The 27,012-nt window shown below is 45.8% G+C and overlaps 1 long non-coding RNA gene across 1 annotated transcript; it reads right to left on the bottom strand.

Annotated features, from left to right (window-relative positions):
- Window positions 1–1,477: 1,477 nt before the first annotated feature.
- On the bottom strand, window positions 1,478–25,392 carry LOC147016100 (uncharacterized). The gene is made up of 2 exons (XR_015049995.1): window positions 24,931–25,392; window positions 1,478–1,965 (listed from the first exon to the last, which is right to left on the bottom strand). It is a non-coding gene; the product is annotated as an uncharacterized LOC147016100 (long non-coding RNA).
- Window positions 25,393–27,012: the final 1,620 nt, after the last annotated feature.

Below are 27,012 nucleotides of genomic sequence, written 5' to 3'. Positions count from 1 at the left end.
CCCTTCTTCCTCAACTCTCCCCCTCACCCTTCTTCCTCAACTCTCCCCTCACCCTTCTTCCTCAACTCTCCCCCTCACCCTTCTTCCTCAACTCTCCCCCTCACCCTTCTTCCTCAACTCTCCCCCTCACCCTTCTTCCTCAACTCTCCCCTCACCCTTCTTCCTCAACTCTCCCCCTCACCCTTCTTCCTCAACTCTCCCCCTCACCCTTCTTCCTCAACTCTCCCCCTCACCCTTCTTCCTCAACTCTCCCCCTCACCCTTCTTCCTCAACTCTCCCCCTCACCCTTCTTCCTCAACTCTCCCCCTCACCCTTCTTCCTCAACTCTCCCCCTCACCCTTCTTCCTCAACTCTCCCCCTCACCCTTCTTCCTCAACTCTCCCCCTCACCCTTCTTCCTCAACTCTCCCCCTCACCCTTCTTCCTCAACTCTCCCCCCTCACCCTTCTTCCTCAACTCTCCCCCTCACCCTTCTTCCTCAACTCTCCCCCTCACCCTTCTTCCTCAACTCTCCCCCCTCACCCTTCTTCCTCAACTCTCCCCCTCACCCTTCTTCCTCAACTCTCCCCCTCACCCTTCTTCCTCAACTCTCCCCCTCACCCTTCTTCCTCAACTCTCCCCCCTCACCCTTCTTCCTCAACTCTCCCCCTCACCCTTCTTCCTCAACTCTCCCCCTCACCCTTCTTCCTCAACTCTCCCCCTCACCCTTCTTCCTCAACTCTCCCCCTCACCCTTCTTCCTCAACTCTCCCCCTCACCCTTCTTCCTCAACTCTCCCCCTCACCCTTCTTCCTCAACTCTCCCCCTCACCCTTCTTCCTCAACTCTCCCCCCTCACCCTTCTTCCTCAACTCTCCCCCTTACCCTTTTCCCTCAACTCTTCCCCCTCCAAGCTTCCTCAAAAACTCCCACCTCACCATTCTCCCTCAACTCTCCCCCTCACCCTTCTTCCTCAACTCTCCCCCTTACCCTTCTTCCTCAACTCTCCCCCTTACCTCTCCTCCTCACTCTTCTCCCTCCAATCTTCCCCCTCACTCCCCCTTCCCAAAGTCCCCCCCTCACATCCACAAAGGTGCCTCCTTCCACCACCCTCTCTATTCCACCTTGTCACTCCACCTCCTCCAATCTTCAACTGCCCTCTGCCCCCTGTCTTATTACTCCCCATGAAACCTCAAACCATCACCACCGACCCTCTTCTCCTCCTCATCCGGCCATCTCCCCAAGCTGTTCTGTAACATCCTTAAAAACAGCGAATTTCCTGGTTGGAATGATCTTCAGTTTTGTTTAACTGCCAGACAGAGTAAAAAAATTATCTCACTCCTCTCTGCGTACGTGCTATTGGGACGTGTGATTCCGCACAATTTGCCAAATTCAGAGCAAAAGGCGAAACTGCAAGTTTGTGTTCCGATTCATGTTCTGCAGTGTTCAGAATATAAAATACAGTTGAAATTAAGTAGTTCCGCGAGTATCGACTGATGTCTGTGTCACACACACACACACACACACACACACACACACACACACACACACACACACACACACACACACACACACACACACACACACACACACACACACACACACACACACACACACACACACACACACACACACACACACCAGAGTTAATGAACCGGTGCATAATAAGAATTGCATAACCTCACTTTTTGCTTCTCGTGTGGGGTAATTATACAGTCGTGAGTTTCATAAATACAAACTAACGGTTCACTGAGGTCAACGGCAAATTTAAAGAAGCAGCAGTTAAATAAAAACGATAAGCAACACTGATTTCACGTGAATGACATGGCGTTATCAACACAAACTTAGGAGGTTCAACAGATGCTCACATCCTCGGGCAGAGGGTGCGAGGTGAGCGGTAGATGTGCCATCATCTCTTGGTATGCAAACTCGTCTCGTTCGGTGCATTGTATCACACCATCCAGCACCAGCACTCGTCCATAAGTTTTACTAAGAGTGATGGAGGTTTCAAAAACAGCCCGTTAGTTCTTATTGATAAATTTCACAGACAAAGCAGCTACGACGTAATAAGGCAAACCGAGTGAGATCATGTGTTATTTTTCTCCACATTTAAGAAAACATACTTGAACCTCTTACTTCTCAACAATGCTAGGAATGCAGCTATATGACTTGCATTCACTGCTATCCTAATGGGCTGTGAATAACAGCTCAACAGTTGTTCGGTGACATCCATTGTTACACGGTCAGGTGTGTGATATAACTTACCTACCGAGTGTGAAGCGGGTCCCTTGAGAAGCAAATAACGCCACTTGAAACCCAAGTGTAGTATTACATTAATTTTACTTTCCAGTTAACTTCACTGGTATCTCGACTCACCTCGAAGCTGTCCAGCCTGGGTTCTAATCTGACCCAGCTATAGGACGTTTCATCAATGTGTGTGCCGTCCCTCGGATAGACATTAAACTGGGGGTCCTGTCTGCCAGCATTATCTGGTGGACGTTAAAGATCACACGGTGTCCTTCACAAAGAGTAGGCAAGTTATCGCCGGCACCATGAACGAATTCCAAATTCTTGCTCCAACCAACAGTGGCACAGCAACAGCAACATCGTCATACCACTGCAAGAAATGATGCAAACCCGTAACCACATGCTGCAGATGAACGAACCAGTTGGTATATATTGTTGCAGCCACGGGTACCGAGACACCGACTTGTCACTCAGGGGGATTAATCCCGGGTTGTCCTTGGAAGAGCCGGACCTGGGGGCACTGCTCACAATTAATGTTGTGGTACGGTGGGTTGTCTTAGAACCACGAACGCTACCCAGTTAACCACGAGTTCCAGTGTCCACAGTCTAATTATGTCGTTTAATTATGTCGTTTAACCTGAGCGGGGAGCGCGCCCTCGGCAAAGCACCAATGTTATCTCGATTAGATTTTAATTATGGCGGCCGAGCGTTTTAACCGCTGGTGCGTGGAAACTATTTTTGGTCAAATCTGTGGTAATTACCTCCCAGTCTATCTCGGTTCGGACAATGCTAGACCAATGGAAGGAAAGGACAAACACGGACAGGTTGGAAATCAATAAATAATTTATTAATCATAAAATAAATAAATGGAATGAACTTTATTTTCTGAGGTAAATAAAGAATTAATTTAAAAGCAAAATCAATCAAAATGCCAGGAAAGAGACAAAGAGCAGATGCTTATCGGGGGTTGACTTACAGCTAAACACAGACATGGGAACCAGACAGATCATTCGGGGGAGGGGAGGGGGAGAAGAGTCGTCTCGCTCACCAGAGACTAGTTGGCCGTGAAGTGAAAACGTCCTGAAATGTGTGCGTACGTGTCACGTCCGTCGCCAGAACCCAGCCTTGCCGTGCATCCTCTCACAAACAGCCTTGAATGCCAGTCGATGTCTGAGAGGGAACCGAGATTATCTGTCGCGGGTTTAGACCCTGGTGCTGCGACACGGGCACTTCTCACAATTCATGAAACTGGTGACGTCCAGTGACCCACATGGTCCGTCGCTGACTGACCCGCACCTCACACGTTGGTGAACGACCCGTGCCTCACTCGTTGTTGGCGCTGCTCACATCCACACGCGCACCACACGCTCGCTTGCTCAAGCACTGGGAAGGACGAATTGTCTCGTTAGCGCTGGTCAGACACCCACACGTGCACCACACGCTCGCTTGCAGGCTTGCATGCTTCCTCCTCCTTTTCCTCTCTGGCTTTTTTTTCTCGTTCTCTTCTCTCGCCTCTGAACGGACCTCCAATTCATTTTCTATCTGCGGGCCATCTCGGCGGGAACAGTCCGCCCAAAGCTCACCCCGCCCCACTTGCGCACGGTTACCATGACGACCCGTGCGCTCTCAAAAAAGGTGGGCATCAGCACTCGCGAAAGAACGTTGTTGAGTAAAAATAAGGGCACGCGTCAGAGTTCGCGAAAGAAATGTGTGTAAACGTGTCTGTCGTAAAGAAAAAAAAAACTTCCCATAAGAGAGGGGATCTATTCTTTAACCTTCTCAATGCATCACATTTAAAATCCCATTAGACATGGGAATGAGCTCATCTGAACATGCATTTATGAATCGCCTTGCACCGAACCCCGTGATATGAATCGCCTCGCTCCAAACCCCGTGATATTAATCGCCTCGCACCCCGTGATATTAATCGCCTCGCACCGAACCCCGTGATATGAATCGCCTCGCACCGAACCCCGTGATATTAATCGCCTCGCACCGAACCCCGTGATATTAATCGCCTCGCACCGAACCCCGTGATATGAATCGCCTCGCTCCAAACCCCGTGATATTAATCGCCTCGCACCGAACCCCGTGATATTAATCGCCTCGCACCGAACCCCGTGATATGAAATCGCCTCGCACCGAACCCCGTGATATTAATCGCCTCGCACCGAACCCCGTGATATGAATCGCCTCGCACCGAACCCCGTGATATGAATCGCCTCGCACCGAACCCCGTGATATGAATCGCCTCGCACCGAACCCCGTGATATGAATCGCCTCGCTCCAAACCCCGTGATATTAATCGCCTCGCACCGAACCCCGTGATATTAATCGCCTCGCTCCGAACCCCGTGATATGAATCGCCTCGCACCGAACCCCGTGATATTAATCGCCTCACTCCGAACCCCGTGATATGAATCGCCTCGCACCGAACCCCGTGATATTAATCGCCTCGCTCCGAACCCCGTGATATTAATCGCCTCGCACCGAACCCCGTGATATGAATCGCCTCGCACCGAACCCCGTGATATGAATCGCCTCGCACCGAACCCCGTGATATGAATCGCCTCGCACCGAACCCCGTGATATGAATCGCCTCGCACCGAACCCCGTGATATGAATCGCCTCGCACCGAACCCCGTGATATTAATCGCCTCGCACCGAACCCCATGATATTAATCGCCTCGCACCGAACCCTGTGATATTAATCACCTCGCACCGAACCCCGTGATATTAATCACCTCGCACCGAACCCCGTGATATTAATCGCCTCGCACCGAACCCCGTGATATGAATCGCCTCGCTCCGAACCCCGTGATATGAATCGCCTCGCACCGAACTCCGTGATATGAATCGCCTCGCACCGAACTCCGTGATATGAATCGCCTCGCACCGAACCCCGTGATATGAATCGCCTCGCTCCGAACCCCGTGATATTAATCGCCTCGCACCGAACCCCGTGATATGAATCGCCTCGCACCGAACCCCGTGATATGAATCGCCTCGCACCGAACCCCGTGATATGAATCGCCTCGCACCGAACCCCGTGATATGAATCGCCTCGCACCGAACTCCGTGATATGAATCGCCTCGCACCGAACCCCGTGATATGAATCGCCTCGCACCGAACCCCGTGATATTAATCGCCTCGCACCGAACCCCGTGATATTAATCGCCTCGCTCCGAACCCCGTGATATGAATCTCCTTGCACCGAACCCCGTGATATGAATCTCCTTGCACCGAACCCCGTGATATGAATCGCCTCGCTCCGAACCCCGTGATATTAATCGCCTCGCACCGAACCCCGTGATATGAATCGCCTCGCACCGAACCCCGTGATATGAATCGCCTCGCACCGAACCCCGTGATATGAATCGCCTCGCACCGAACCCCGTGATATGAATCGCCTCGCACCGAACCCCGTGATATGAATCGCCTCGCACCGAACCCCGTGATATGAATCTCCTCGCACCGAACCCCGTGATATTAATCGCCTCGCACCGAATCCCGTGATATGAATCTCCTCGCACCGAACCCCGTGATATTAATCTCCTCGCACCGAACCCCGTGATATGAATCGCCTCGCTCCGAACCCTGTGATATTAATCGCCTCGCTCCGAACCCCGTGATATGAATCGCCTCGCACCGAACCCCGTGATATTAATCGCCTCGCTCCGAACCCCGTGATATGAATCGCCTCGCACCGAACCCCGTGATATTAATCGCCTCGCTCCGAACCCCGTGATATTAATCGCCTCGCTCCGAACCCCGTGATATTAATCGCCTCGCTCCGAACCCCGTGATATGAATCGCCTCGCACCGAACCCCGTGATATTAATCGCCTCGCACCGAATCCCGTGATATGAATCGCCTTGCACCGAACCCCGTGATATTAATCGTCTGGCTCCGAACCCCGTGATATTAATCGTCTGGCTCCGAACCCCGTGATATTAATCGTCTGGCTCCGAACCCCGTGACATTAATCGCCTTGCACCAAACCCCGTGATATTAATCACCTTACAGCAAACCCCGTGATATGAATCACTTTGCACCGAACTCCGTGATATTAATCGTCTCGCTCCGAGCACCGTGACACGAACCGCCCTGCACCGAACCCCATGATATGAATCACCTTGCACCGAACCCCGTGATATTAATTGCCTTGCACCGAATCCCGTGATATTATTCGTCTCGCACTGAACCCCGTGCCGTGCTGCGGTGACCTGCGGTTGGTACTGGTCAATGTGCCTCCTCCATGGTGTGCCACGTGGCCCGAGCGATCTGGCCACACAGCATGCCTCTGCCTGGTAGCAGCTGCATCGAGGCGGAGGTGCGAGAGGATATCTGCCGTCTGCGGGAGACATTTGTTGCCGTTGTGGTGAGCGAAGACCGACGGAAAGATGTTATTGTAACCCCATGCGCAGACCCGACCAAATACGTGTTATTCGTGCCCTGTTCTGTACGATGATTAATTATCATGGGCTGTGCGCGAGTCTGCCATTGTACATGTGGTCAGCGCACAGGTACGCCCGCCATCGAGCATGCCCCATACAGTGCGCGCGGGGCCGCCATTGAGCATCGTGTTCGTGGTCAACAGAGGCGGTGGGGTGCACGGTGCCAGCCCTGATTTGTGTCACGGAATTGAGGGAAAGGATCGGATATAATTATTAATGGAGATTTGGATTGAAGAAGTGTGCGTCGCGTGCATACTGTATGTTGTTAGCATTTGGTGTTTTGGTTATGCCTCTGATCGCCTGAACAGTGGGTGAGGGGTCATCGCTGTGGAGCACGTGCTCCGTGCAGCGCTGGCATTTCTTGTTGGCTTCTACTGCTGCCCTTGGTCTTCTGTGAGGACGCATTGTTACACGAAGGGTGTGGCTGTGGTTTTTACAGATGGGTGTCCGAGCGGAGTGCCTGCTGGCCTCGCGAGGACCCGTTGATTGGATTTACCTCAGGAATAGAGAAAAAGGCAGAGTTGGAATGAGGTTCAGAGATTTAATCAGACCTAACTATGAGATTTACACAACGCACTGTCCTTTCGACCCAGTAGACTAAGAAGGAAGGGACTATCTGAATATACATTAATGAAATAACTGTCTGGGGACCACTGCATGTTGGAGGGATGCAGTTTCCAGAACCGCAACAATATATACATATACAGTCAACCCCCGCTTTATCGCGGTTCACCTATCGCGCCCCTGGTTCATCGCAGGTTTTCCCTTGGAACGTAACTAATTTTTTCTGCGGATTCCCCTGGTACATCGCGGTAATAATATATAAAATATAAATTATTTAGCAATATAAATATATAAGCAATAAATTATAACGCGTGGTGCTCGACCAGTCACACAACGCACGAGACAAAGTTTCGCTCGTGAACTTCAAATATTTTCTACGTTTTTTCTCTAAGCCCCACGATGCCGCCCAAACGCCCTGCACCTTCTAAGGCCTCTGGCAAGGAACCGAAGCGCCAGAAGAAGGTCCTGACGCTCCAGGAGAAGGTTAAGGTGCTTGATATATGCTTCGGGAAGGAAAAAGGTTTGCCACCGTTGGACGAGCACTGCTCGTACCCAGCACCTCAAAACCGACCAGACCAGATGAGTCGATCTCAGGCACCTCAAACCCAATCACTGCCAAACCGACCAGACCAGACGAGTCGATCTCCGGCACCTCAAACCAAATCACTGCCAAACCGACCAAACCAGACGAGTCGATCTAAGGCACCTCAAACCCGATCACTCCCAAACCGACCAGACCAGACGAGACGATTTTTTAGGGAGGTGTCCATTCATCGCGGATTTTCACTTAGCGCGGGGAGGTTCGGAACGTAACCCCCGCGAGAAAAGGGGGATTACTATATATATATATATATATATATATATATATATATATATATATATATATATATATATATATATATATATATATATATATATATATATCGCATTATCTCTCTCTCTGTGGCTAGGGTTGGGTAAGTATTATTGAAATAATGTGCATAGCATTTTCTACGGCCGTTTTCCATGCTGAATCTGAATCCGGTCGAATTATTTACCTCCGATGACCTTTGACCCCCAGAACCTTAATGTTTCAAAATGGCGGCCAAAAATTGACCTTTTTCATGTTTTCCTTCTCGAATGTGACTAATAAGCCTTGTAATATATCATTTCATGTTTTTCAGGTCAATGAATACGCTAATCACATTTTCCAATTGATTGGATGTTGCATAGGACCGAAATCAAGTAACTTAGGAAAAAGGAAGACTTAAAGAAAAAGAAAAATACTAGGCTATTGAATGCTATACAAACTTTCAAAAAGCACAAAGGACCTTTGACCCCAGACAGTCTATATTTACTGAGTACACTATCGGAGAAAGAACTTCCTGCGAAGGTGACATATTTACGAGGTGACATACGCCAACAAAGACGTGTGAAGGATGGAGCAGGGAAATTCCGCACTCAAAAATTCAGTTTGACCGAGCTACACAACTCTATAAAGAATACTATCAATTCCGATGAATCCGTGCAGCATAACATTAATGAACTTTTGTTGGTGGCACTGGTGTGATCTCGGTCTTATGTTGATCTGAGAATGACAAAAACAGTTCAATTTTAGCAAAATATTGTGCAGTTTTCAAAAATTGTGTTTTAAAAATAATCCAATCGTTGTACAAGTGTCATTTTCGTCTTTCCTAATCGGAAAAAAACTATAACTTGATATATTGGTCAGAAATTGACAGTTTTTTGGGCTTTTGGGGCTTGTCAGTCTCAATTTTACATTTGCTTGCATGGGAGGGGAAGGGAATACGTCTCAATTTTACATTTTCTTGTATGGGAGGGGGAGGAAATCAGTCTCAATTTTACATTTGTTTGTATGGGAGGGGGAGGAAATCGGTCTCAATTTTACATTTGCTTGTATGGGAGGGGGAGGAAATCAGTCTCAGTTTTACATTTGTTTGTATGGGAGGGAATGGAATCGGTGTCAATTTTACATTTGTTTGTATGGGAGGGAATGGAATCGGTGTCAATTTTACATTTGCTTGTTTGGGAGGGGGAGGAAATCGGTCTCAATTTTACATTTGCTTGTATGGGAGGGGAGGAAATCAGTCTCAATTTTACATTTGCTTGTATGGGAGGGGGAGGGAATTGGGCTCAATTTTACATTTGCTTGTTTGGGAGGGGGAGGAAATCTGTCTCAATTTTACATTTGATTGTATGGGAGGGGGAGGGAATCAGTCTCAGTTTTACATTTGCTTGTATGGGAGGGGGAGGAAATCGGTGTCAATTTTACATTTGCTTGTATGGGAGGGGGAGGGAATCGGTCTCAGTTTTACATTTGCTTGTATGGGAGGGAATGGAATCGGTGTCAATTTTACATTTGCTTGTTTGGGAGGGGGAGGAAATCGGTCTCAATTTTACATTTGCTTGTATGGGAGGGGGAGGAAATCCGTCTCAATTTTACATTTGCTTGTATGGGAGGGGAAGGAAATCGGGCTCAATTTTACATTTGCTTGTTTGGGAGGGGGAGGAAATCAGTCTCAGTTTTACATTTGATTGTATGGGAGGGGGAGGGAATTGGTCTCAATTTTACATTTGCTTGTATGGGAGGGGGAGGAAATCGGTCTCAATTTTACATTTGCTTTTATGGGAGGGGGAGGAAATCAGTCTCAGTTTTACATTTGCTTGTATGGGAGGGGGAGGGAATCGGTGTCAATTTTACATTTGCTTGTATGGGAGGGGGAGGAAATCCATCTCAATTTTACATTTGATTGTATGGGAGGGGGAGGAAATCGGTGTCAATTTTACATTTGCTTGTTTGGGAGGGGGAGGAAATCCGTCTCAATTTTACATTTGATTGTATGGGAGGGGGAGGGAATCAGTCTCAATTTTACATTTGCTAATGGATGGATGGATGGGAGGAAATCGGTCTCAATTTTACATTTCCTTGTATGGGAGGGGGAGGAAATCTGTCTCAATTTTACATTTGATTGTATGGGAGGGGGAGGGAATCAGTCTCAATTTTACATTTGCTTGTATGGGAGGGGGAGGAAATCGGTCTCAATTTTACATTTCCTTGTATGGGAGGGGGAGGAAATCTGTCTCAATTTTACATTTGCTTGTATGGGAGGGAATGGAATCGGTCTCAGTTTTACATTTACTTGTATGGGAGGGGAGGGAATCAGTCTCAATTTTACATTTCCTTGAATGGGAGGGGAGAAAATCGGTGTCATTTTTACATTTGCTTGTATGGGAGGGGGAGAAAATCCGTCTCAATTTTACATTTCCTTGTATGGGAGGGGGAGAAAATCGGTCTCAATTTTACATTTGCTTGTATGGGAGGGGGAGGGAATCGATGTCAATTTTACATTTGCTTGTATGGGAGGGGGAGGGAATCGGTCTCAATTTTACATTTACTTGTATGGGAGGGGGAGGAAATCCATCTCAATTTTACATTTGATTGTATGGGAGGGGGAGGGAATCAGTCTCAATTTTACATTTCCTTGTATGGGAGGGGGAGGAAATCCGTCTCAATTTTACATTTGATTGTATGGGAGGGGGAGGGAATCAGTCTCAATTTTACATTTCCTTGTATGGGAGGGGGAGGAAATCCGTCTCAATTTTACATTTGATTGTATGGGAGGGGAGGGAATCAGTCTCAATTTTACATTTGCTTGTATGGGAGGGGAGGAAATCGGTCTCAATTTTACATTTGCTTGTATGGGAGGGGAGGAAATCCGTCTCAATTTTACATTTGCTTGTATGGGAGGGGGAGGAAATCTGTCTCAATTTTACATTTGCTTGTATGGGAGGGGGAGGGAATCGGTGTCAATTTTACATTTGCTTGTATGGGAGGGGAGGAAATCGGTGTCAATTTTACATTTGTTTGTATGGGAGGGGAGGGAATCGGTCTCAGTTTTACATTTGCTTGTATGGGAGGGGAGGAAATCAGTCTCAGTTTTACATTTGTTTGTATGGGAGGGAATGGAATCGGTGTCAATTTTACATTTGCTTGTTTGGGAGGGGAGGGAATCCGTCTCAATTTTACATTTGCTTGTATGGGAGGGGAGGAAATCGGTCTCAATTTTACATTTGCTTGTATGGGAGGGGAGGAAATCCGTCTCAATTTTACATTTGCTTGTATGGGAGGGGAGGAAATCGGGCTCAATTTTACATTTGCTTGTTTGGGAGGGGAGGAAATCAGTCTCAGTTTTACATTTGATTGTATGGGAGGGGGAGGGAATTGGTCTCAATTTTACATTTGCTTGTATGGGAGGGGAGGAAATCGGTCTCAATTTTACATTTGTTTGTATGGGAGGGGGAGGGAATTGGTCTCAATTTTACATTTGCTTGTATGGGAGGGGGAGGAAATCGGGCTCAATTTTACATTTGCTTGTTTGGGAGGGGGAGGAAATCAGTCTCAGTTTTACATTTGTTTGTATGGGAGGGAATGGAATCGGTGTCAATTTTACATTTGCTTGTTTGGGAGGGGAGGGAATCCGTCTCAATTTTACATTTGCTTGTATGGGAGGGGGAGGAAATCGGTCTCAATTTTACATTTGCTTGTATGGGAGGGGGAGGAAATCCGTCTCAATTTTACATTTGCTTGTATGGGAGGGGGAGGAAATCGGGCTCAATTTTACATTTGCTTGTTTGGGAGGGGGAGGAAATCAGTCTCAGTTTTACATTTGATTGTATGGGAGGGGGAGGGAATTGGTCTCAATTTTACATTTGTTTGTATGGGAGGGGGAGGGAATTGGTCTCAATTTTACATTTGCTTGTATGGAAGGGGGAGGAAATCGGGCTCAATTTTACATTTGCTTGTTTGGGAGGGGGAGGAAATCAGTCTCAGTTTTACATTTGTTTGTATGGGAGGGAATGGAATCGGTGTCAATTTTACATTTGCTTGTTTGGGAGGGGGAGGGAATCCGTCTCAATTTTACATTTGCTTGTATGGGAGGGGGAGGAAATCGGTCTCAATTTTACATTTGCTTGTATGGGAGGGGGAGGAAATCCGTCTCAATTTTACATTTGCTTGTATGGGAGGGGGAGGAAATCGGGCTCAATTTTACATTTGCTTGTTTGGGAGGGGGAGGAAATCAGTCTCAGTTTTACATTTGATTGTATGGGAGGGGGAGGGAATTGGTCTCAATTTTACATTTGCTTGTATGGGAGGGGGAGGAAATCGGTGTCAATTTTACATTTGTTTGTATGGGAGGGGGAGGGAGTCGGTCTCAGTTTTACATTTGCTTGTATGGGAGGGGGAGGAAATCAGTCTCAGTTTTACATTTGTTTGTATGGGAGGGAATGGAATCGGTGTCAATTTTACATTTGCTTGTTTGGGAGGGGGAGGGAATCCGTCTCAATTTTACATTTCCTTGTATGGGAGGGGGAGGAAATCAGTCTCAGTTTTACATTTGCTTGTATGGGAGGGGGAGGGAATCGGTGTCAATTTTACATTTCCTTGTATGGGAGGGGAGGAAATCGGGCTCAATTTTACATTTGCTTGTTTGGGAGGGGGAGGAAATCAGTCTCAGTTTTACATTTGATTGTATGGGAGGGGAGGGAATTGGTCTCAATTTTACATTTGCTTGTATGGGAGGGGAGGAAATCGGGCTCAATTTTACATTTGCTTGTTTGGGAGGGGAGGAAATCAGTCTCAGTTTTACATTTGATTGTATGGGAGGGGGAGGAAATCGGTCTCAATTTTACATTTGCTTTTATGGGAGGGGAAGGGAATCAGTCTCAATTTTACATTTCCTTGTATGGGAGGGGAGGAAATCCGTCTCAATTTTACATTTGATTGTATGGGAGGGGGAGGGAATCAGTCTCAATTTTACATTTCCTTGTATGGGAGGGGGAGGAAATCCGTCTCAATTTTACATTTGATTGTATGGGAGGGGGAGGGAATCAGTCTCAATTTTACATTTGCTTGTATGGGAGGGGGAGGAAATCGGTCTCAATTTTACATTTGCTTGTATGGGAGGGGGAGGAAATCCGTCTCAATTTTACATTTGCTTGTATGGGAGGGAATGGAATCGGTGTCATTTTTACATTTGCTTGTATGGGAGGGGGAGGGAATCGGTGTCAATTTTACATTTGCTTGTATGGGAGGGGGAGGAAATCGGTGTCAATTTTACATTTGTTTGTATGGGAGGGGGAGGGAATCGGTCTCAGTTTTACATTTGCTTGTATGGGAGGGGGAGGAAATCAGTCTCAGTTTTACATTTGTTTGTATGGGAGGGAATGGAATCGGTGTCAATTTTACATTTGCTTGTTTGGGAGGAGGGAATCCGTCTCAATTTTACATTTGCTTGTATGGGAGGGGAGGAAATCGGTCTCAATTTTACATTTGCTTGTATGGGAGGGGAGGAAATCCGTCTCAATTTTACATTTGCTTGTATGGGAGGGGAGGAAATCGGGCTCAATTTTACATTTGCTTGTTTGGGAGGAGGAAATCAGTCTCAGTTTTACATTTGATTGTATGGGAGGGGAGGGAATTGGTCTCAATTTTACATTTGCTTGTATGGGAGGGGGAGGAAATCGGTGTCAATTTTACATTTGTTTGTATGGGAGGGGAGGGAATTGGTCTCAATTTTACATTTGCTTGTATGGGAGGGGAGGAAATCGGGCTCAATTTTACATTTGCTTGTTTGGGAGGAGGAAATCAGTCTCAGTTTTACATTTGTTTGTATGGGAGGGAATGGAATCGGTGTCAATTTTACATTTGCTTGTTTGGGAGGGGGAGGGAATCCGTCTCAATTTTACATTTGCTTGTATGGGAGGGGGAGGAAATCGGTCTCAGTTTTACATTTGCTTGTATGGGAGGGGAGGAAATCCGTCTCAATTTTACATTTGCTTGTATGGGAGGGGGAGGAAATCGGGCTCAATTTTACATTTGCTTGTTTGGGAGGGGGAGGAAATCAGTCTCAGTTTTACATTTGATTGTATGGGAGGGGGAGGGAATTGGTATCAATTTTACATTTGCTTGTATGGGAGGGGAGGAAATCGGTGTCAATTTTACATTTGTTTGTATGGGAGGGGAGGGAATCGGTCTCAGTTTTACATTTGCTTGTATGGGAGGGGAGGAAATCAGTCTCAGTTTTACATTTGTTTGTATGGGAGGGAATGGAATCGGTGTCAATTTTACATTTGCTTGTTTGGGAGGAGGGAATCCGTCTCAATTTTACATTTCCTTGTATGGGAGGGGGAGGAAATCAGTCTCAGTTTTACATTTGCTTGTATGGGAGGGGAGGGAATCGGTGTCAATTTTACATTTCCTTGTATGGGAGGGGAGGAAATCGGGCTCAATTTTACATTTGCTTGTTTGGGAGGGGGAGGAAATCAGTCTCAGTTTTACATTTGATTGTATGTGAGGGGGAGGGAATTGGTCTCAATTTTACATTTGCTTGTATGGGAGGGGGAGGAAATCGGGCTCAATTTTACATTTGCTTGTTTGGGAGGGGGAGGAAATCAGTCTCAGTTTTACATTTGATTGTATGGGAGGGGGAGGAAATCCGTCTCAATTTTACATTTGCTTTTATGGGAGGGGGAGGGAATCAGTCTCAATTTTACATTTCCTTGTATGGGAGGGGGAGGAAATCGGTCTCAATTTTACATTTGCTTGTATGGGAGGGGAGGAAATCCGTCTCAATTTTACATTTGCTTGTATGGGAGGGGAGGAAATCGGTGTCAATTTTACATTTCCTTGTATGGGAGGGAGGAAATCAGTCTCAGTTTTACATTTGCTTGTATGGGAGGGGGAGGGAATCGGTGTCAATTTTACATTTCCTTGTATGGGAGGGGGAGGAAATCGGTCTCAATTTTACATTTGCTTGTATGGGAGGGGGAGGAAAGCGGGCTCAATTTTACATTTGCTTGTTTGGGAGGGGAGGGAATCGGTCTCAGTTTTACATTTGCTTGTATGGGAGGGGAGGAAATCAGTCTCAGTTTTACATTTGATTGTATGGGAGGGGAGGGAATTGGTCTCAATTTTACATTTGCTTGTATGGGAGGGGAGGGAATCGGTCTCAGTTTTACATTTGCTTGTATGGGAGGGGGAGGAAATCAGTCTCAGTTTTACATTTGTTTGTATGGGAGGGAATGGAATCGGTGTCAATTTTACATTTGCTTGTTTGGGAGGGGAGGAATCCGTCTCAATTTTACATTTGCTTGTATGGGAGGGGGAGGAAATCGGTCTCAATTTTACATTTGCTTGTATGGGAGGGGAGGAAATCCGTCTCAATTTTACATTTGCTTGTATGGGAGGGGAGGAAATCGGGCTCAATTTTACATTTGCTTGTTTGGGAGGGGAGGAAATCAGTCTCAGTTTTACATTTGATTGTATGGGAGGGGAGGGAATTGGTCTCAATTTTACATTTGCTTGTATGGGAGGGGAGGAAATCGGTGTCAATTTTACATTTGTTTGTATGGGAGGGGAGGGAATCGGTCTCAGTTTTACATTTGCTTGTATGGGAGGGGAGGAAATCAGTCTCAGTTTTACATTTGTTTGTATGGGAGGGAATGGAATCGGTGTCAATTTTACATTTGCTTGTTTGGGAGGAGGAATCCGTCTCAATTTTACATTTGCTTGTATGGGAGGGAATGGAATCGGTGTCAATTTTACATTTGCTTGTATGGGAGGGGAGGAAATCGGGCTCAGTTTTACATTTGCTTGTATGGGACGGGGAGGAAATCAGTCTCAGTTTTACATTTGATTGTATGGGAGGGGGAGGGAATTGGTCTCAATTTTACATTTGCTTGTATGGGAGGGGGAGGGAATCGGTCTCAGTTTTACATTTGCTTGTATGGGAGGGGGAGGAAATCAGTCTCAGTTTTACATTTGTTTGTATGGGAGGGAATGGAATCGGTGTCAATTTTACATTTGCTTGTTTGGGAGGGGGAGGGAATCCGTCTCAATTTTACATTTGCTTGTATGGGGAGGGGAGGAAATCGGTCTCAATTTTACATTTGCTTGTATGGGAGGGGGAGGAAATCCGTCTCAATTTTACATTTGCTTGTATGGGAGGGGGAGGAAATCGGGCTCAATTTTACATTTGCTTGTTTGGGAGGGGGAGGAAATCAGTCTCAGTTTTACATTTGATTGTATGGGAGGGGAGGAATTGGTCTCAATTCTTACATTTGCTTGTATGGGAGGGGGAGGAAATCGGTGTCAATTTTACATTTGTTTGTATGGGGAGGGGGAGGGAATCGGTCTCAGTTTTACATTTGCTTGTATGGGAGGGGGAGGAAATCAGTCTCAGTTTTACATTTGTTTGTATGGGAGGGAATGGAATCGGTGTCAATTTTACATTTGCTTGTTTGGGAGGGGGAGGAAATCGGTCTCAATTTTACATTTGCTTGTATGGGAGGGGGAGGAAATCGGTCTCAATTTTACATTTGCTTGTATGGGAGGGGAGGAAATCCGTCTCAATTTTACATTTGCTTGTATGGGAGGGGGAGGAAATCGGTCTCAATTTTACATTTGCTTGTATGGGAGGGGGAGGAAATCGGTCTCAATTTTACATTTGCTTGTATGGGAGGGGGAGGAAATCAGTCTCAGTTTTACATTTGATTGTATGTGGAGGGAGGGAATTGGTCTCAATTTTACATTTGCTTGTATGGGAGGGGAGGAAATCGGGCTCAATTTTACATTTGCTTGTTTGGGAGGGGGAGGAAATCAGTCTCAGTTTTACATTTGATTGTATGGGAGGGGGAGGAAATCGGTCTCAATTTTACATTTGCTTTTATGGGAGGGGAGGGAATCGGTGTTAATTTTACATTTCCTTGTATGGGAGGGGGAGGAAATCGGTCTCAATTTTACATTTGCTTGTATGGGAGGGGGGAGGAACCGTCTCAATTTTACATTTGCTTGTATGGGAGGGGGAGGAAATCGGTGTCAATTTTACATTTCCTTGTATGGGAGTGGGAGGAAATCAGTCTCAGTTTTACATTTGCTTGTATGGGGGGGGGAGGGAATCGGTGTCAATTTTACATTTCCTTGTATGGGAGGGGAGGAAATCGGTCTCAATTTTACATTTGCTTGTATGGGAGGGGGAGGAAATCGGGCTCAATTTTACATTTGCTTGTATGGGAGGGGAGGGAACCGGTCTCAGTTTTACATTTGCTTGTATGGGAGGGGGAGGAAATCAGTCTCAGTTTTACATTTGTTTGTATGGGAGGGAATGGAATCGGTGTCAATTTTACATTTGCTTGTTTGGGAGGGGGAGGGAATCCGTCTCAATTTTACATTTGCTTGTATGGGAGGGGGAGGAAATCGGTCTCAATTTTACATTTGCTTGTATGGGAGGGGGAGGAAATCCGTCTCAATTTTACATTTGCTTGTATGGGAGGGGGAGGAAATCGGCTCAATTTTACATTTGCTTGTTTGGGAGGGGAAGGGAATACGTCTCAATTTTACATTTTCTTGTATGGGAGGGGGAGGGAATTGGGCTCAATTTTACATTTGCTTGTATGGGAGGGGGAGGAAATCGGTGTCAATTTTACATTTGCTTGTATGGGAGGGGGAGGGAATCGGTCTCAGTTTTACATTTGCTTGTATGGGAGGGGGAGGAAATCCGTCTCAATTTTACATTTGTTTGTATGGGAGGGAATGGAATCGGTGTCAATTTTACATTTGCTTGTTTGGGAGGGGGAGGGAATCCGTCTCAATTTTACATTTGCTTGTATGGGAGGGGAGGAAATCGGTCTCAATTTTACATTTGCTTGTATGGGAGGGGAGGAAATCCGTCTCAATTTTACATTTGCTTGTATGGGAGGGGAGGAAATCGGGCTCAATTTTACATTTGCTTGTTTGGGAGGGGAGGAAATCAGTCTCAGTTTTACATTTGATTGTATGGGAGGGGGAGGGAATTGGTCTCAATTTTACATTTGCTTGTATGGGAGGGGGAGGAAATCGGTGTCAATTTTACATTTGTTTGTATGGGAGGGGGAGGGAATTGGTCTCAATTTTACATTTGCTTGTATGGGAGGGGGAGGAAATCGGGCTCAATTTTACATTTGCTTGTTTGGGAGGGGGAGGAAATCAGTCTCAGTTTTACATTTGTTTGTATGGGAGGGAATGGAATCGGTGTCAATTTTACATTTGCTTGTTTGGGAGGGGAGGGAATCCGTCTCAATTTTACATTTGCTTGTATGGGAGGGGGAGGAAATCGGTCTCAATTTTACATTTGCTTGTATGGGAGGGGAGGAAATCCGTCTCAATTTTACATTTGCTTGTATGGGAGGGGAGGAAATCGGGCTCAATTTTACATTTGCTTGTTTGGGAGGGGAGGAAATCAGTCTCAGTTTTACATTTGATTGTATGGGAGGGGAGGGAATTGGTCTCAATTTTACATTTGCTTGTATGGGAGGGGAGGAAATCGGTGTCAATTTTACATTTGTTTGTATGGGAGGAGGGAATCGGTCTCAGTTTTACATTTGCTTGTATGGGAGGGGAGGAAATCAGTCTCAGTTTTACATTTGTTTGTATGGGAGGGAATGGAATCGGTGTCAATTTTACATTTGCTTGTTTGGGAGGAGGGAATCCGTCTCAATTTTACATTTCCTTGTATGGGAGGGGAGGAAATCAGTCTCAGTTTTACATTTGCTTGTATGGGAGGGGAGGGAATCGGTGTCAATTTTACATTTCCTTGTATGGGAGGGGAGGAAATCGGGCTCAATTTTACATTTGCTTGTTTGGGAGGGGGAGGAAATCAGTCTCAGTTTTACATTTGATTGTATGGGAGGGGAGGGAATTGGTCTCAATTTTACATTTGCTTGTATGGGAGGGGGAGGAAATCGGGCTCAATTTTACATTTGCTTGTTTGGGAGGGGAGGAAATCAGTCTCAGTTTTACATTTGATTGTATGGGAGGGGAGGAAATCGGTCTCAATTTTACATTTGCTTTTATGGGAGGGGAGGGAATCGGTGTCAATTTTACATTTCCTTGTATGGGAGGGGAGGAAATCGGTCTCAATTTTACATTTGCTTGTATGGGAGGGGAGGAAATCCGTCTCAATTTTACATTTGCTTGTATGGGAGGGGAGGAAATCGGTGTCAATTTTACATTTCCTTGTATGGGAGGGGAGGAAATCAGTCTCAGTTTTACATTTGCTTGTATGGGAGGGGAGGGAATCGGTGTCAATTTTACATTTCCTTGTATGGGAGGGGAGGAAATCGGTCTCAATTTTACATTTGCTTGTATGGGAGGGGGAGGAAATCGGGCTCAATTTTACATTTGCTTGTTTGGGAGGGGAGGGAATCGGTCTCAGTTTTACATTTGCTTGTATGGGAGGGGGAGGAAATCAGTCTCAGTTTTACATTTGATTGTATGGTAGGTGGAGGGAATTGGTCTCAATTTTACATTTGCTTGTATGGGAGGGGGAGGGAATCGGTCTCAGTTTTACATTTGCTTGTATGGGAGGGGGAGGAAATCAGTCTCAGTTTTACATTTGTTTGTATGGGAGGGAATGGAATCGGTGTCAATTTTACATTTGCTTGTTTGGGAGGGGGAGGGAATCCGTCTCAATTTTACATTTGCTTGTATGGGAGGGGGAGGAAATCGGTCTCAATTTTACATTTGCTTGTATGGGAGGGGAGGAAATCCGTCTCAATTTTACATTTGCTTGTATGGGAGGGGAGGAAATCGGGCTCAATTTTACATTTGCTTGTTTGGGAGGGGGAGGAAATCAGTCTCAGTTTTACATTTGATTGTATGGGAGGGGAGGGAATTGGTCTCAATTTTACATTTGCTTGTATGGGAGGGGGAGGAAATCGGTGTCAATTTTACATTTGTTTGTATGGGAGGGGGAGGGAATCGGTCTCAGTTTTACATTTGCTTGTATGGGAGGGGGAGGAAATCAGTCTCAGTTTTACATTTGTTTGTATGGGAGGGAATGGAATCGGTGTCAATTTTACATTTGCTTGTTTGGGAGGGGGAGGGAATCCGTCTCAATTTTACATTTGCTTGTATGGGAGGGAATGGAATCGGTGTCAATTTTACATTTGCTTGTATGGGAGGGGGAGGAAATCGGGCTCAATTTTACATTTGCTTGTTTGGGAGGGGGAGGAAATCAGTCTCAGTTTTACATTTGATTGTATGGGAGGGGGAGGGAATTGGTCTCAATTTTACATTTGCTTGTATGGGAGGGGGAGAATCGGTCTCAGTTTTACATTTGCTTGTATGGGAGGGGAGGAAATCAGTCTCAGTTTTACATTTGTTTGTATGGGAGGGAATGGAATCGGTGTCAATTTTACATTTGCTTGTTTGGGAGGGGAGGGAATCCGTCTCAATTTTACATTTGCTTGTATGGGAGGGGAGGAAATCGGTCTCAATTTTACATTTGCTTGTATGGGAGGGGAGGAAATCCGTCTCAATTTTACATTTGCTTGTATGGGAGGGGAAGGAAATCGGGCTCAATTTTACATTTGCTTGTTTGGGAGGGGGAGGAAATCAGTCTCAGTTTTACATTTGATTGTATGGGAGGGGAGGGAATTGGTCTCAATTTTACATTTGCTTGTATGGGAGGGGAGGAAATCGGTGTCAATTTTACATTTGTTTGTATGGGAGGGGAGGGAATCGGTCTCAGTTTTACATTTGCTTGTATGGGAGGGGGAGGAAATCAGTCTCAGTTTTACATTTGTTTGTATGGGAGGGAATGGAATCGGTGTCAATTTTACATTTGCTTGTTTGGGAGGGGGAGGAAATCGGTCTCAATTTTACATTTGCTTGTATGGGAGGGGGAGGAAATCGGTCTCAATTTTACATTTGCTTGTATGGGAGGGGGAGGAAATCCGTCTCAATTTTACATTTGCTTGTATGGGAGGGGGAGGAAATCGGTCTCAATTTTACATTTGCTTGTATGGGAGGGGGAGGGAATCGGTGTCAATTTTACATTTGCTTGTATGGGAGGGGAGGAAATCAGTCTCAGTTTTACATTTGATTGTATGGGAGGAGGGAATTGGTCTCAATTTTACATTTGCTTGTATGGGAGGGGAGGAAATCGGGCTCAATTTTACATTTGCTTGTTTGGGAGGGGAGGAAATCAGTCTCAGTTTTACATTTGATTGTATGGGAGGGGAGGAAATCGGTCTCAATTTTACATTTGCTTTTATGGGAGGGGGAGGGAATCGGTGTCAATTTTACATTTCCTTGTATGGGAGGGGAGGAAATCGGTCTCAATTTTACATTTGCTTGTATGGGAGGGGGAGGAAATCCGTCTCAATTTTACATTTGCTTGTATGGGAGGGGAGGAAATCGGTGTCAATTTTACATTTCCTTGTATGGGAGGGGGAGGAAATCAGTCTCAGTTTTACATTTGCTTGTATGGGAGGGGGAGGGAATCGGTGTCAATTTTACATTTCCTTGTATGGGAGGGGGAGGAAATCGGTCTCAATTTTACATTTGCTTGTATGGGAGGGGGAGGAAATCGGGCTCAATTTTACATTTGCTTGTATGGGAGGGGGAGGGAATCGGTCTCAGTTTTACATTTGCTTGTATGGGAGGGGGAGGAAATCAGTCTCAGTTTTACATTTGTTTGTATGGGAGGGAATGGAATCGGTGTCAATTTTACATTTGCTTGTTTGGGAGGGGGAGGGAATCCGTCTCAATTTTACATTTGCTTGTATGGGAGGGGGAGGAAATCGGTCTCAATTTTACATTTGCTTGTATGGGAGGGGGAGGAAATCCGTCTCAATTTTACATTTGCTTGTATGGGAGGGGGAGGAAATCGGGCTCAATTTTACATTTGCTTGTTTGGGAGGGGAGGAAATCAGTCTCAGTTTTACATTTGATTGTATGGGAGGGGGAGGGAATTGGTCTCAATTTTACATTTGCTTGTATGGGAGGGGAGGAAATCGGTGTCAATTTTACATTTGTTTGTATGGGAGGGGAGGGAATCGGTCTCAGTTTTACATTTGCTTGTATGGGAGGGGAGGAAATCAGTCTCAGTTTTACATTTGTTTGTATGGGAGGGAATGGAATCGGTGTCAATTTTACATTTGCTTGTTTGGGAGGGGGAGGGAATCCGTCTCAATTTTACATTTGCTTGTATGGGAGGGAATGGAATCGGTGTCAATTTTACATTTGCTTGTATGGGAGGGGGAGGAAATCGGGCTCAATTTTACATTTGCTTGTTTGGGAGGGGGAGGAAATCAGTCTCAGTTTTACATTTGATTGTATGGGAGGGGAGGGAATTGGTCTCAATTTTACATTTGCTTGTATGGGAGGGGGAGGGAATCCGTCTCAATTTTACATTTGCTTGTATGGGAGGGGAGGAAATCGGTCTCAATTTTACATTTGCTTGTATGGGAGGGGGAGGAAATCCGTCTCAATTTTACATTTGCTTGTATGGGAGGGGGAGGAAATCGGGCTCAATTTTACATTTGCTTGTTTGGGAGGAGGAAATCAGTCTCAGTTTTACATTTGATTGTATGGGAGGGGAGGGAATTGGTCTCAATTTTACATTTGCTTGTATGGGAGGGGAGGAAATCGGGCTCAATTTTACATTTGCTTGTTTGGGAGGGGAGGAAATCAGTCTCAGTTTTACATTTGATTGTATGGGAGGGGGAGGAAATCCGTCTCAATTTTACATTTGCTTTTATGGGAGGGCGAGGGAATCAGACTCAATTTTACAGTTCCTTGTATGGGAGGGGGAGGAAATCGGTCTCAATTTTACATTTGCTTGTATGGGAGGGGGAGGAAATCCGTCTCAATTTTACATTTGCTTGTATGGGAGGGGAAGGAAATCGGTGTCAATTTTACATTTCCTTGTATGGGAGGGGGAGGAAATCAGTCTCAGTTTTACATTTGCTTGTATGGGAGGGGAGGGAATCGGTGTCAATTTTACATTTCCTTGTATGGGAGGGGAGGAAATCGGGCTCAATTTTACATTTGCTTGTTTGGGAGGGGAGGAAATCAGTCTCAGTTTTACATTTGATTGTATGGGAGGGGGAGGGAATTGGTCTCAATTTTACATTTGCTTGTATGGGAGGGGGAGGAAATCGGTCTCAATTTTACATTTGCTTTTATGGGAGGGGGAGGAAATCAGTCTCAGTTTTACATTTGCTTGTATGGGAGGGGGAGGGAATCGGTGTCAATTTTACATTTGCTTGTATGGGAGGGAATGGAATCGGTCTCAGTTTTACATTTACTTGTATGGGAGGGGGAGGGAATCAGTCTCAATTTTACATTTCCTTGAATGGGAGGGGGAGAAAATCGGTGTCATTTTTACATTTGCTTGTATGGGAGGGGGAGAAAATCCGTCTCAATTTTACATTTCCTTGTATGGGAGGGGAAGAAAATCGGTCTCAATTTTACATTTGCTTGTATGGGAGGGGGAGGAAATCAGTCTCAGTTTTACATTTGCTTGTATGGGAGGGGGAGGGAATTGGTCTCAATTTTACATTTGCTTGTATGGGAGGGGGAGGTAATCGGTCTCAATTTTACATTTACTTGTATGGGAGGTGGAGGAAATCCATCTCAATTTTACATTTGCTTGTATGGGAGGGGGAGGAAATCAGTCTCAATTTTACATTTCCTTGTATGGGAGGGGGAGGAAATCAGTCTCAATTTTACATTTCCTTGTATGGGAGGGGGAGGAAATCCGTCTCAATTTTACATTTGATTGTATGGGAGGGAATGGAATCGGTCTCAGTTTTACATTTGCTTGTATGGGAGGGGGAGGAAATCGGTCTCAATTTTACATTTGCTTGTATGGGAGGGAATGGAATCGGTGTCATTTTTACATTTGCTTGTATGGGAGGGGGAGGGAATCCATCTCAATTTTACATTTGCTTGTATGGGAGGGGGAGGGAATCCGTCTCAATTTTACATTTGCTTGTATGGGAGGGGGAGGGAATCTGTCTCAATTTTACATTTGCTTGTATGGGAGGGGAATGGAATCCGTCTCAATTTTACATTTCCTTGTATGGGAGGGGAAGGGAATTGGTCTCCTCTTTTGGGCTTTTGGGGCTTGAGTCAGAGAATTTTTCCCTTCCCCCCCCATCCATTTGAATGGATGCCTCAGAACCCCATTTATCCTCTACTTATAATTCTGGAAAAAAAATTATTATTGACAATACTTCAGAGTTAGAAATATCTGACTCAGTTGGTGAGAAATTCATAAAAATATCATTTTTTGTCACCATTCTGAATAAATTTAAGTTCTGGGGGTGAGAAGTCATCAGAAAGGTTAAAAAAAAAAAAATTCCAACATTTTCAGATTCAGCATCGAAAATGCGATACGGACACTTAACCGAAAAAATAAATAAATAAATAAATTTAAATAAAGGTTGGGAAACGTCGAAGTGTTTCTTTTCTTTACTCTATACAAGTTTGTGAGGACAGGAACACGGCCCACGTGGCCATGGCCTCAGAGGCCTTTTTGAGCCCACAAACTGATCTCAAAAGCAATTTTTGGCAAACAGGACGATCCTTTGGTCCGTCGGCGAATCGACCCCATCGACTCTGCTCATAATATGTTTGTTGATTTGGATGAAACATTAAATCAAAAGGAAAATGATGACCATGACCATGACCAAGTCCATGTTGATTTGTTTTTCCTCCCAGAAAGCGTCCGAGTCGAGGATTCATTCACCCGTCCGTAGTTCCTCGCGTTATCCGGTAAACAATGACCTGTTTGAACCGTTAGGAAGTTTCGTTTTGCGGAACAATCACGTCCGTCCGATGGGGTCTCGTGTCCTCACCTCTGGAACACCAAGATGTCCTGGTGGTCGGACCTCCCGGAATAAAGAACCTCCTGCACCTGGAGGCTGAATCTCTGTCCGGGGAACAACGGACACGTCTCGGTGAACCAGTTAGAAGCGAACGCGTCCATCATGCGCAGCACGTTCCAGGAGGCGGGACGAGACCGTCACCGGCCGGGGGTTTAAACACGTGAGTGGCGACGGGGTCGCGGCAGCCGGACTCCGGAGGGAGGAAGATTTACTGACGTCACGTTACGCTTGGTTGGGAAGATCATCGATTTGCAAACTCGGAGGCGCAAAGTGGATCCTAATGGGGGGGGGAGGGGGAATCTGTCGGCAATCTGAGATTTGGCGGGAAAAAAAGGGTGAAACGTCAAGGCGATATTGTCATGGTGAAGAAGAACCCCGCCTGGAGCGGAAGTATGGGTTGTCCGAGCTCCGAGAAATAGAACTATTAATATGCGTTCGTCCTTGAACCGACGATGCAGCACCAATTGTAATATTCAGTGAAAGTTTTTTTTTTAAACATCGGTGTGACGAGTGTGACGTACGGCCGATCGGACTGGGTGAGGGTTACTTCCGGTTAGCGACGGCCGCCGCCATTTTGGCGCGGTGAAATCAACTCCCTAGCAACGAGTCGGTCGCCGCTGCTGCCTGTGATCCTGTTCATGATTTGCCTTCGTGACTCATCGGGTCAAGGCGACGTGAAAACAGAAGCTTCGTCTCGCACTCCGTCGTTTCGCTGCCGGTACAACTGTGTGTCCAGCACGTCACACGTGTCAATAGATCCTTCGTTTTTAGATTTTCGATTTGTTTGCAACAGTGTTTCAGTCTTTTGAGATGAGGAATCGACATCATGCCCGTCAAAACGTGTGATTTGTCCGAAATACAACCTCAAACTACAAGGGCACTCCACAAGGCATACTGAACCTCCGCCACGGGTGTGTGACATTCATGAGCGATCGGCTTGCGAACACTTGCCGAGCTGCAGCCGTTCCTTGGAGTGCTTGCTTGAGTGCTTAAGCCACTTGGCGAGCGTTCCACAAGCTCATTCGTCCACGACCAACTTCACCGGAGAGGATGAAGGTTGTCCTTCCATCCTTCCTCAGTCCTTTCTCTGTCCTTCCGTCCTCCTCCATCCTTCTTCCATCCTCTCAATCCTTCTCTCAATCCTTCTTCCATCCTCTCAATCCTTCTTCCATCCTTCTCTCAATCCTTCTTCCATCCTCTCAATCCTTCCTCAATCCTTCTCTCAATCCTTCTTCCATCCTCTCAATCCTTCCTCAATCCTTCTCTCAATCCTTCTTCCATCCTTCTCTCAATCCTTCTTCCATCCTCTCAATCCTTCCTCAATCCTTCTCTCAATCCTTCTTCCATCCTCTCAATCCTTCCTCAATCCTTCTCTCAATCCTTCTTCTGTCCTTCCTCAATCCTTCTCTCAATCCTTCTTCTGTCCTTCCTCAATCCTTCTCTCAATCCTTCTTCCATCCTTCTTCCAATCCTTCTCTCAATCCTTCTTCCATCCTCTCAATCCTTCCTCCATCCTCTCAATCCTTCCTCAATCCTTCTCTCAATCCTTCCTCAATCCTTCTTCCATCCTTCCTCAATCCTTCTCTCCGTCCTTCTTCCATCCTTCCTCAATCCTTCTCTGTCCTTCTTCCATCCTTCCTCAATCCTTCTCTCAGTCCTTCTTCCATCCTTCTCTCAATCCTTCCTCAATCCTTCTTCTGTCCTTCCCCCATCCTTCCTCCACCCTTCTTCCTTTTTAAGACTTTTTCCCCATACCCTTCCCCATACAGTATTTAACTGAAACTTGGTACATGGCTTTACTATGATAAGTTACAGAACAAGTTCGAGTTTCAGAGCGTTTCGTCATTTTTTCAGAGTTATAACCATTTTGGACTGGTCGGGGACATGTATCGCAAAGCAGTTCTCGCTCTGATTATCTCTGCCACTGAACGTGGTAGTTGATTGTTTTCACCTCTGTATGTTTGTTACTTGGAAAAAAAAACCTTTTTGTTTTGACATGTATGTTGATTGCCTCAGTTTGTTTGTTTGTTTGTGTGTTTGTTTGGCGGTCCG

This window comes from Eptatretus burgeri, chromosome 12 (genome assembly GCF_056783735.1).
Source record: "Eptatretus burgeri isolate ZD-2024b chromosome 12, Ebu_testis_v1, whole genome shotgun sequence".
Taxonomy (NCBI): Eukaryota; Metazoa; Chordata; class Myxini; order Myxiniformes; family Myxinidae; genus Eptatretus; species Eptatretus burgeri.
This window is presented reverse-complemented; position numbering and strand designations above follow the sequence as displayed.